General features: G+C 39.8%; 1 protein-coding gene across 12 annotated transcripts in view; it reads right to left on the minus strand.

The window, feature by feature from the left end:
- Positions 1–12,569, minus strand: part of PAK1 (p21 (RAC1) activated kinase 1) — a 269,840-nt gene that overhangs the window by 123,983 nt on the left and 133,288 nt on the right. Inside the window, exon 2 of one of the 12 annotated variants that reach the window (XM_054526057.2) lies at positions 11,192–11,283. The exons of 10 other annotated variants lie outside the window; for them this stretch is intronic. The gene's annotated coding sequence lies outside the window, so the exon portion shown is untranslated. Of the gene's footprint in view, positions 1–11,191; positions 11,284–12,569 lie in introns of those variants that run through there. One more of the 12 variants, XM_054526061.2, reaches the window with a different exon arrangement.

Genomic DNA, 12,569 nt, shown 5'->3' on the forward strand with positions numbered 1-12,569 from the left:
CGTCACTTCTGAAGTTTGATTACATTAGACACAGCAGCTTCTGTTTTGATTACTCTCCTCTCTCGGATTTCTTCTTTGAGGAAGCCGGCTGATATGCTGTGAACTGCCCTGCCCTATGGACAGGCACACATGGCAAAGAACTGAAGCTTTTAGCCAACAGCCAGGAAGAAACTGAGGCTGGCCAACAATGAACAGCATGAGTGAACTTGGAAGGAGTTCATTCCAGCCCTGCTTGAGCCTCCAGATGACTGCAGTCCTGGGCAACAGTTTGGCTGTAACCCCATTACAGACAGTGAAGCAGAACCACCCAGCCCAGCCACTCGAAGATTCCTGACCCTCAGAAACTGTGTGAAATAATAAATGTTTATTTTTTTAAAACTGCTAGTTTTGCAGGTAATTTGTCTACACAACAATAGGTAACTAATACAACCACCAAACTAGGGTTTCCTGGGTTAACATCAGAAAGCCCCCATTATGAAACCAAAAGTCCAGCTGAAATGAAACCCAAAGCCTCAAGGCTTGGGGCTTCTCCTTAAACAACAACAGTCTCTGCTGCTTATTCACAAGGTGACCTTGTGCAATTCATTTCATCTCTCTTAGCCATGGTTTCCTTATTGAAGATACAGAGATATCACCTTCCTTGCAGATTATTGTGAGGATTAAATGAGAATAGTTTCTAAAAGTATCTAAAACAGTATAGAATTATACAAAGTAGGTTGGGCCTGGTGGCTCATGCCTGTAATCCCAGCACTTTGGGAGGCCGAGGTGGGTGGATCACGAGGTCAGGAGATCGAGACCATCATGGCCAACATGGTAAAACCCCGTCTCTACTAAAAATCCAAAAATTAGCCAGGTGTGGTAGCGCACGCTTGTAGTCTCCGGAGGCTGAGGCAGGAGAATCACTTGAATCCAGGAGGCAGAGGTTGCAGTGAGCCGTGATCACGCCACTGCACTGCAGCCTGGCAACAGAGTGAGACTCCGTCTCTAAAAAAAAAAAAAAAGAATTATACAAAGTAAAGTTGTTATAATAGACTGTGGAAGACTCCCCAGCAAGCCCATTCCCAACAGCCACCACAAGGAGATGGCTCTGCTCAGTGAAGTCAAATGGAAAGGCCTCTACTACAACACTTATCCAACTGTAAGTATCCCCCTCTATTACTGCCCCTCATAATAACAAGAAGCCATAATTACCAGTGCTTATTAGGTATCAAGCAAAATGCTAAGTACATTTACATTATTTCCCATGTAATACTCCATTTAACATATAGGAAAACTGAAACTTAAAGAGGTTAAAATGATTTGGTTATTAATGGAGCCGGGATTGAACCTCAAATTCATGCAACTCTAAAGACCATGGTTTTTTCCATTAATTCAGTAAGCTTTTCATGACACCAAGGGATCTGGAAGTATCCAAAACACAAGGCATTCAGGTACAACTTAATAAAAGAAAAAGGAAGCAAAATCACAGTTCAAATTAATGAGAAAATTAAAAGATTCAGAAGGTGTGAATTCTGAACCTGTCTAGGGCACCAAGCAGCTGTGATACCTTCAGCAAGTTGTCTGTCAATGAAAATAAAACATCCCTCACATTTACAGTATATAGTATTCTGGAGTCTACAAAGCATTTTGAAATATCTGCAAATATTTTATTGTCACAGCAACACTGGAGAGCAGTTTCAATTATCTCTATTCTATAAATGAGCAAACTGAGACTCAAAAAGAATTCCAGCGACTTACCCATGGTTATTAAACAGATGGAACTTGCTAGACACAATATACCTAGATTTCTTTATTCTCAGACATAATATACCTAGATTTCCTTATTCTCAGAAAAGATGTACTTGAAACTGGAAAGTTTTAGGGAATGGCCAAAAGGTCACAGCAAGGACAAGAATCCAGTTTCCTTCTTATTCTCCTAACCCAGTGAGCTGCAACCAGGTATGTAAACCTGAAGAGCTTTAAAAGAAAAAAAAAAAAAAAAAACACCCGATGCCTGGGTCCCATACCAACCACCATCCCCCACATTTAACTTATTTGGTCCAGGGTGGGACGTGGGTATCATCAGGAAGCTTATATTTTTAAGCTTCCCGGGTGTGGTCATGCTCAAAAACTATTGGCCTAACCCCCAGAACCACAGATTAAGAAATGTCCTGATTCATCCTCATTTTCTAATGTGAAGTTCTCTGAGTGAAGCCATCTAACTCTTTGTAAACTCATCACAATTACAAAGCAAAACATCTTCTATTATTGTGAATGGCCATGTAAGTTAAAATAATTTAATTTCTGTTGCCTGAGAATAAATTGTTATATACCATGCAATCAACATCTTAATGGTCATGACTAGAAATGTGGCATACAGCAACAAAATTGCTTCTAGAAAAAGAAAAGCTGCCCACAGTAGTATAATATACACAAAAACAACTAAGTAAAAAAACTGAAGTTGTCTTTTTCCTCCAAATGTCCCTGTTTAGGGGATCTCAAAACTCCTTGGTTCCACCAAGATGAATTCACCTCAAGTGTCCTCTGATGGAGGTCTGAATACTGCAAGGACTTATCCCACAATATCTCTACTTCTCTCTGCTAATCCAAATCCTACCTGACCAAGTTCTTTTCTTGACCATCCAGCCTACTGTTATGGGTTGAATTGTGTCTCAAAAAAAAAAAAAAATGTTGAAATCCTAACCACCAATACCTTAGGATTGACTTATTTGGAATTAGAGTAGTTACAGATGTAATCAAGTTAGAATGAGGTCATTAGAGTGGACCCTAATCCAACATAATTGGCGTCCTTATAAGAAGGGGAAATTTGGACACAAGAGACAATCACACACAGAGGTAAGATTATGTGAAAGGACAAAGGGAAAAGAAGCCATCCATAAGCCAAGAAAGGCCAGAGGGTAACAGAAACTAGGATAGATAGAGGCCAGGCACCGCCAGAGGTGGACCTGCAAAAACCTTGATTTCAACCTTCCGGCCTCTAGAACTGAGAGACCACAAATTTCTGTTTTTCTAAGTCACCCAATCTGTGGTACAGCAGCACCAGGAAACTAATACAGCCACCTTTCTCTAAACTACTAAAGTTTGTACCCAGCTTATTTGGTGGCACTGTTCAATTTATTTTTAGTGTATATATCCTACATTCTTAATGAAATCAAAGTTTTTTAAGGGCAGAAACACTATTTTATACTTCTTTGGTATCATCTACCATTCTTAGGGAAAAACTGACCTCAGGCAAGGTATTCAGGAAACATTCGCTCTCTTGATCACTTTCTGGAAAATGTTCAACAACCACGGTTGTTTTAGAATGTGATAACCAGAAAATCACTTTTCCTATTTCCATAATTCTGTTTCACACCAGAGTGAGCTATTTAAAAATCTACATTTCTCTTCATGAGCTTTTTATATACATAATATCTATCACATATAGAATCATGGATTGTTTGGGGCCAAGAGAGAGCTTAAAGATCATGTAGTGCAATCCTGAAGTGGTATCTTCTTCAACTCACAGATACCACTTCTCTCTTCTTGATCGTAAATGCCCTATTCTCCCTTGTCCGTTGTATTAGTTATTGATTTACAGGGCTCCTTCTCATCACCCCACCCCCACTATACAATAAGTACATTCAGGGTTGAAACTGTCTCATTCATCTTTGTATCTCCAGTACTTATCACAGTTCATAGTACATGCTCAATCAACAGTTCCTAAAGTATTATTTTCTCTTTCTTTGCCACTAGTCTGCGAGCTTCTCCAAGAAAGGAAGTGAATCTTAGTCATCTTTGTATCTCTAGGGTCTAGCACTAGCATGTAGCAGATAAAAAATATAATATTTGTTGTTCATGACATTAAAATGTTTGACTCACTGTCTCTATGCTAGGCTGTGCTGGCCTATCCTTTATTAAGAAGCTCAGACCCAGGCTGGGCACGGTGGCTCACACTTGTAATCCCAGCACTTTGGGAGGCCGAGGTGGGTGGATCACCTGAGGCCAGGAGTTCGAGACCAGCCTGGCCAACACGGCGAAACCCCGAATCTACTAAAAATACAAAAATTAGCCAGGCGTGGTGGTGCAGGCTTGTAATCTCAGCTACTCAGGAGGCTGAGCCATGAGAAACACTTGAACCCAGGAGACGGAGGTTGCAGTGAGCCAAGATCATGCCACTGCACTCCCGCCTGAGTGAAAGAGCGAGACCCTGTCCCAAAAAAAAAAAAAAAAAAAAAATTTCAGACCCAAGGTCATATAGTTAATAGATGATGGAGCTAAGATTTGAATCCAGAACATCTCATTGAAAGGTCTATCCTCTCATGTACTTTCATGGTAAAGTTTTTATAACTCTAGATATAAATGCAACTTCAGTTTTCTATTTGTTTAACTTCCTTTGAAGTTTGTTTCTAGTTAAAATTGGCAGATTGAAAACATCTTTACTTATGTTCCCTCCCAAAATCACTCTAAAATGATGGTAAAGCTATAAAAGAGGTATGAACCTCAACAATAAAGAGAATAGGTGAGGGGACATCAGACGGTAAGAGATTTCAAAAACTGTTTAGAATAATAGTGAATAGGGGAGCTGTGACAAAAAAAAAAAAGGAGAGCAAAAGAAGCTGTAATCTAGAGCCTTGCATAGTCCCTGAGCAGCAAAGATGTGTGGTCCCTGTACAACAGGATCCCTTCACCTGGAAAGAATCACTGGATTAAAACACATAAAGACATAGGAAGTATAAATCATTTACCCAAAACCACACAGAGATAAGAAGAGCTAGATCTTATTTTTGTTACCTTTCTATAACACATCCACTATTAGCCAACTTAAAAGAATATAGGATGAATCAGCAGCCCATGCCACAAAACAAGGAGGCAGAGGTGTTTCCCAGGGTCTACATTTTGGCCTTGTTTACCAACTCCAAAAAGGTCCTTTGTGTTTGGGCTCTCCCTGGTGAGAACCTGTTCAAATAGTTGGGATAAAAATCCCATTATTCCCATTGTCCGATTCTATAGCTCTGAAAGGTAGGTTACCAGCACCTAACAAAAATAGGACAAAACTTGGAGGCAAAAGATTTCATAAGCACTAACACTGTTTCAAGTCAAAGCTGAGCTCATCTATCTTGCCCGTGGTAGTGTGAGAGAAGCAGCTTTTCATCCCTTTTTAGAACAGAACATGTCCAAAGGTAGGTGTTGTTATATCTGCTAACCAGATGAAACAGATTCTTTTTTTTTTTTTTTTTCAAGGGAAGTCTCCCGCTCAGGCTGGAGTGCAGTGGCACGATTTCGGCTCACTGCAACCTCCACCTCCCGGGTTCAAGCAATTCTCCTGCCTCAGCCTCCCAAGTAGCTGGGATTACAGGCGCCTACCACTACGCCCAGCTAATTTTTGTATTTTTAGTAGAGACGGGGGTTTCACCATGTTGGCCGGACTGGTCTCGAACTCCTGATCTCAGGTGATCCACCCGCCTCAGCCTCCCAAAGTGCTGGCATTACAGGCATGAGCCACCATGCCCAGCCAAAATAGATTCATTTTAAAATGCCAAATTACAGAATTGCCTACAGTTGCAATTAAGGCATTAGTAACTCTAGGGCTATTTCTTAATACACAATTATGAGAGTACCACAGCTATTTGCTCCCCATTCCACCATACTCCCATTTGAACTCTTGTCCATCACTGCATTAAACACATCTACATACTCAATTTGTGTGTTTTTGATGTGCACAGAAAGAATACTGAATTAGGAGTCAGAAGAATCGTTCCAAATACAACTCAAGCTTTGGAGTCAGCAAACTTAGATTTGAATCCCAATTCTCTGAGTTACCAGCTGTGAGATCAGAAATTAATCATTTAATCTCTCTGGCCCTCAATTACCTTATATGTAAAATGGGAGACTCATGTGGGAAAAAATGGGAAAATATTCAGAGACCTGTTGTGAGGATTGGGAATATTTATTAGGCAACTTGCACAGCAGTAAGGTACTCAATGCATGGTACTTTCCTCTTTTATTGACCACCTGGTATTTGCTACGTATTTCTAACCTTGGAAGGGTTGTTTTGAAGAAGTGTTTAAGGAGAGGTAGAATATACAAATTACATTAATTACAATACAGTACAACACAAAATATAACATAATACAAAGAAGTATAATATAAGAAATGATGTCATAGCCATTACAACAGAGTAACACATAAACACTAAAGGAAGAAATACTAATTCTGCCTGGCACAGGAGGACAATGTCAGAGAAGGCATCAGAGACAGATATTTGAACTTGGTCTTGAAGGTTGTTGAGTGTAAGGACAGCAAACAAAGGAAAACATGTTAAACAAACAAAGAGCTATGAGACACAAGTTAAGGGAACATGAGAAAGAATGTCTGGCTTATTTCAGCAACAGTGTGAAAACTTACAAAGAAGTGATAGGTTATACAGAACCAGAAGTAAGATTAGCATGAGGAAGGGACTACCCATGGGAAGTTTTTTGTGGAAAGAAAAGTGGTATAATAGGCAAAAAGAGGTAGTCATTTGAGAAACTCTTGAAACTATTTAGCTGGAGAAGAACAGTAATAAAATCACTATTGTGATTATAAAGAATTGTCATGTGGAGGAAAGGTTGAATTCATTTTGTCTGACCCAAGGGACAGATTTAAGAAGGTGGATAGAAATTAAAGAATGATATTATACAAAAATGGCTAAGGAATATTAATGATACACAGAGTGAGAGTTTGAAATTTAAAAGAAAATGTCCCTCCTGTAAGTTTTGAAATTAACCCAGAAAGCTCAAAAGAGAAACTCCTTCAATCTTAGCCTGGGCTAAGAACCCCAGCCTTTCTCTTCCTCTTCGGGGACAAGACGACTTGATGGGCCTTTGGTGCAACCAGGTTTGAGGAAGGTGCTTCCACCACTTCCTGAGGCCTTACACAATTCAATTCAACCTCAAAAGGGAACACTAGCCCACACAGAAACAGCTTAAAAAGAAAACTAAAGAAGGCAACGACTTTAAAGGAAACTAGGCAGTGCGCTTAAAGAGAAAAGAGCAATGGGAACAATATGAACATCAGAGGCATCGACTATCTGTTCTCATGTTAATGAAGGAAGGAAGAGCAGCAAGACCATTCAGTTCAACATCTCACTGTACAGATAGAGAAACTGAAGCCCAGAAAGGGGATAGGGCAGGTAAAGCCAGGCATGAAAACAACTTAACATAAAACGTTAAGAGTTCAGGCAGACTCTTTTATCATCTCACTTTTCCTCAAAATAACACAGTGAAGGAGGTGTTATTTTCCCAATAAGACACGAAGATCTTTAAAGCATAACAATGTTTGTGTTAGTTTTCCTTACGGGTTGCTGGAATGAATAATACTTTCCTTTTCAAGCCCATAGGTTTAAAAAAAAAAAAAATCACCTTAAGGACTGGGACTTCTCCAGGGAAATAATGTGGACTAGAAAACAGTTTCTCAATACCCTCACCCCAATTCCCCTATTCTATCTAGGACTTTCCAATGTATTACATATCAATTTTTTAAAAATTCTGTTTTAGCCCCTATGCTGAGAACAGGGAGCAAAAATCCAATCAGACATGCATCTTCAAGGAGCTCCCATTCTGATAGCATAGACAAGCATGACAATCAATGATTATCTTTTAGTCATGAAGACTTGGTTTCAAATCCTGGGTATGCCCTTTACTAGCTAAGGCAAATCATTTCCTTTCATCTAAACTTCAGACTCCTTTTCTGCGAAATTGAAGGCAATACCCTCAGTCTAACTCAAAGTATTAACTTGTGAGTATTTGGAAAGATAATTATTTAAAGCACCCAGCAGAATGTCTGATCCACAGTATATATGCTCAGAAGGTATTTACTGAATTAATGGCTTACATAAAAGTATCAATTCTAGGGGTAGGGTTGGGAAGAAAGAACATCCCAGCATTATGTTTTCTCATAACCCTGGACCCACTGAGAGAATGATGTTTGCCTGATCATGTGGGTTTTATGTTTCCCAACTCTTGTGCATTAAAACCACAAACCCCACCCCAGCATTAAAAACCCGAAAGAACCTGGCAGGTCCCACACAATGACTAGGGATGAAGGAAATAGCTGTCTGGCCTGACCATATTTGCAAAGGGAAGTAGGCAGCAGAGCAAGGCCTAAAAAACCCAAGACCTGAAATCCTGCAAATCCTTATGATTAAAGACTAGAAAATCCTTGTTAAATACAAATATCTCTGCAAGGTGAAGCTGGGGTGAAGAACTAGGAGCCATCAGGGATTTATGGAACTCTATGGGCCACAGAAGTTCTCCACTTTAGATAGATATTATTTCAAAAAAAAATATTGGCATATCTACTGTGGGTCAGGTGTTGAAGCAGCAGATGACTTAGACATGGTTCCAGTTTTTGAGACACTTAGAATAACAGAGACAGAGATCACAATGAAAAATGGTTTCACCACTAAGGTCCTGACATACTGCTATTCAGTGGGCTGCAAATGCCCACAGAAGTGACCCAAGTTTCCCAGTTACCAAGTTTCCTCCTCCTCTTTTTCAATCCATTTACCACAAAACCTGCCATCTCTAGAGGCCCTTCTCTGGGCAGAAGAGCTTGCCTATGTGCCACAGGAGTTTAGAATGGAAATCTGACTAACAGCAAAGCTCATACCTTACACCACCTATAGCCTCTGGAATCAAACTCCACAAAACACTTTAAAACCACAGAACAAGAAGTTCTGATGTATTTATTTTAAGACTTTAGGGAAACCATTTGAGAAGACAGAACTAAGTCTTCTGAGAATATCTCAAACATTTACTGACTACCTATTATGTTCCAGCCACCACTTTGAATGCTTTATAATGGGGTTCAAGACATGCTACCCCAAAATATGACATCTTAGCATATGAGAAAACAGCAGACGCAAGAAAGTATTCTCACTCTCAGCTTCCCCTCACCCTTCTCCCCTGAAGCAGGTCATCAGATCCTCATTCAAGAGGTACCCTCCTTATTCCCAGAGGAAAGGCTAATTTTTCTCTGAAGACACAGGGACATACAGAAAAATCTGAACAAACCGGCCTTGCTAAGTTCCCTCCAACCCTGATCCTATTTATTACCATTACATCATACTGCCTTTGTCCAACCATATTTCTCCAAGACTACCCACTTCTTCCATCAAACCTAAACATAAAAATACACAAGTTTGCCTGTTTCTTTGCATCTTCATTTCCTTATGAAGGCTTCCATGTCATGAAAAACTTGTATTAAATATATTTGTATGCTTTTCTCTCGTTAATGTCTTTTGCTACAGGAGCCTCAGCCATGAATATAGCAATGGGAAAAATATTTCTTTTCCCCTATATTTATATATATTAATGTCCTCAAAACAACCCTGTAAGAGAGCTATTATTGTCTCAATTTTACAAAGAAAAAACTACATTCACAGAAATTAAGTGACTTGCCCAAAATCACACAGTTAATAAGTGATGGAGCTAAAATTCATAAGTAAATTGGCCACGTCCACTTTAAAGTCTTCATTTCATTTTTTTCCCCTGCATCTCACATTTCATTCTAATGATAACACTGTGAGGCAGAGTATCAACATAATTTTATTTTATAAATAGGAAACTGGTGCTTAAGGAAGTGATATTACTTTCTGAGAAACAGGTCAGTAAGTAGCAGAGCCACAGTTTGTACCCAGATCTCATGCCCTCAAATCTGCACTCTTTACACTACCCCACATTCCTCTTACACTTGCCTTGCAGAGAGGTGTAGTGAAAATATACTTAATAGGGAGTCAGAAGTGCTGAGAGGTGGTCTTGACTCTGTAACTAACTTATATTATATAATATTGAATGAGCTGCTTTTCTTCTCTTGGCTTCAGTTTCTCATCCATAAAATAAGGGTGTTGAATTAGACATCTCCTAGGGTCCCCTTCAGCCAGCAACCCAACTAGTCTATGAGAAGCAGTTTCTCTAATTTCCTTGCCACTCAAGCAGTAACTTTATAAAAGAAAAAAAAAAAGACTGGTTATTTACAGTATAGACAAAGGTGGAAAATGCTCAGCACCAAAGAGTAGAAATTACCCATTCAAATTCATATTTACCTTCCTCAAACACCCTAGATATAAAGAAAGAAAAAGCCATAAGCCACCTAATAGCAGTGTTGGCACATCTAATAACACGCCAAGTAGGAGTAAAGAGTGTGTTCATGGTAGGGCCCTTTTTCCTCTGCTGGATTCCTATCACTTCTATTCACTAGCTTTCTCTCTTCCTAGGTTGGCACATCAGCCCTGCCTCACAGCAAATCAGGCTTATGACTTTAACTAAATCCCATCAGATCTAAACAATCTACAAGTGACTTTTTACTATTACAGAACAAAAAAATGAAAGCCCCAGATGTAAATTCATCCAAGCCAAGAAATAGGAAGAAGGAAGAAGTGGGATATATAAGATTTTGGAGGCCAGGTGCGGTGGCTCACGCCTGTAATCCCAGCACTTCGGGAGGCCGAGGCAAGCAGATCGCCTGAGGTCAAGAGTTCAAAATCAGCCTGGCCAATATGGCAAAACCTCGTCTCTACTAAAAATACAAAAATTAGCCAGATGTACGGCACACGCCTATAGTCCCAGCTACTTGGGAGGCTGAGGCAGAAGAATCGCTTGAACCCAGGCGGCAGAGGTTTCAGTGAGCCGAGATCATGCCATTGCACTCCAGCCTGGGCGAAAAGAGCAAAACTCAGTCTCAAAAAAAAAAATTTTTTTTGGAAAAATTATTTCCCTGTCTGTCCTAGTTTCTTTATCTATAAAGCAAAGAAGCAAGTCCAAACCAATTCTAAACACCTTTCCCACTAAAACTTAACATGAACTTGTAAGTATTCTATATTTAGAAAATGTGAGATATATTTTTTAAAACAAACAAACAAACAAAAAAAAAAACAAGGGGGAAAAGGGCATGGTATTACAAATTTTAATTACCTCACAGGAGAAAACAAAAAGGAATGAATTATAGTGCCAGGGAAGAACATAAAATATGTATGGTCACAGCAAGCTGAATACATATTAGTTATAAGGATAAAAGGAACTGCACTATCCCTGTAACAGCCAAAGTAAATAATTCATATAACGCCCCAGGGTAAGACTGCAGAGGCAGAACCCATGTTCATGCAGTTAAACCAGAGCTGATCTGAATATGATCAAAGATCCAACACCAGGCTGGGTGCAGTGGCTCACACCTGTAATCTTAGCACTTTGGAAGGCTGAGGTAGGAGGATTGCTTGAACTCAGGACTTCAAGACCAGTCTGGCAATATGGTGAAACTCCATCTCTACAAAAAAATACAAAAAAATTAACTGGGTATGGTGGTACGTGCCTGTAGTCCCAGCTACTTGGCAGGCTGAGGTAGGAGGCTGAAGCTGCAGTGAGCTATGATCAGGCCACTGTACTCCAGCCTAGGTGACAGAGCGAGACCTTGTCTCGAAAAATAAATAAATAAATAAATAAATAAATAAAATTCATACTACCTTAGCCAAGTATCATCATTCATATTCTGTAGATCTTTACCTATTAATATACTAAATTATGAACTAGGCAGTTCCACATATATTTGTCCATTTAATTGTCTCAACACCCCAGTGGTTATATTCCCTGTTTTATAGAAGGGGAGCCCGAAGCTCAATGAGGTAAAAAGACCAGGATGAGAATCCAAACTCTGGCTCCAAGTTCAATATACTCTATCCCTATTATAACCTATCTCCTTCATTGTACAAGTCCCTCAGACACACATTATCCGGTTTTATATCTCACAACAACCACCACCTTGTGAGCTAGACATTCAAGATTCCTCATGAACTGGTCCCTATCCATCTTTCCAGTTTTGAAATGGATGCTGTTGGCTGCCTACCCAGCATCCATTCCCTTCTTCTCCCTTCCTAACAGAGCCCAGACTCTTTTTTTTAATCACAGATTCCTGGGCCCCACACCCAGAGTTTTTGATTCATAAGTCTGAGATGTGGCTCCAGAATTTGCATTTTTAGCAGGTTCCCAGAACACAACACTTTGAGAAGCACTGTTCTCAGAGAAAGCTGACCCCATTCCTAGCTCCAAGAGTAGGCCCTGATTGTACATCCAAACCAAACATGGTAATTCCATTCTCCTTGCCAGTGATTAGTTCTTGAATCAGATTTAGGTTTACTCAATCAGCACCTGGCATGTCCCTAGAAACTCTCGTAGTTCAGGGATGGGCAGGTGATCTCTACTGGTTCAATTTCACTGAAGAGAAGAAATTTTTGTCCATTTTCTGAAATAAAGTCAGTCAGTCTCTCTCCCTTTCTCTCTCTCTCTCTGTCTCTCTCATCCACTGGTGAATAAAGAAGCTTATCTCCCCAGCTGGTCTTGTCAGCCAATTTACTACCATGATGGAAGCCAGCTTGTGGATAAAGGTAACACAAGTATGATAAAAACGTCAACATGATTTAAGCCAAATTTGAGTCAGAATTTCTGTTTACAGAATTCCAAATGATACACAATTTGGTACTAGAAGAGGGTGCAGCCACCTGAATATTCTCTAGGGCACAATGTATACACTGCTTTGCTCAACACCTATTCCAACCC

The sequence above is a fragment of the Pongo abelii genome, chromosome 9 (assembly GCF_028885655.2).
Source record: "Pongo abelii isolate AG06213 chromosome 9, NHGRI_mPonAbe1-v2.0_pri, whole genome shotgun sequence".
Taxonomy (NCBI): Eukaryota; Metazoa; Chordata; class Mammalia; order Primates; family Hominidae; genus Pongo; species Pongo abelii.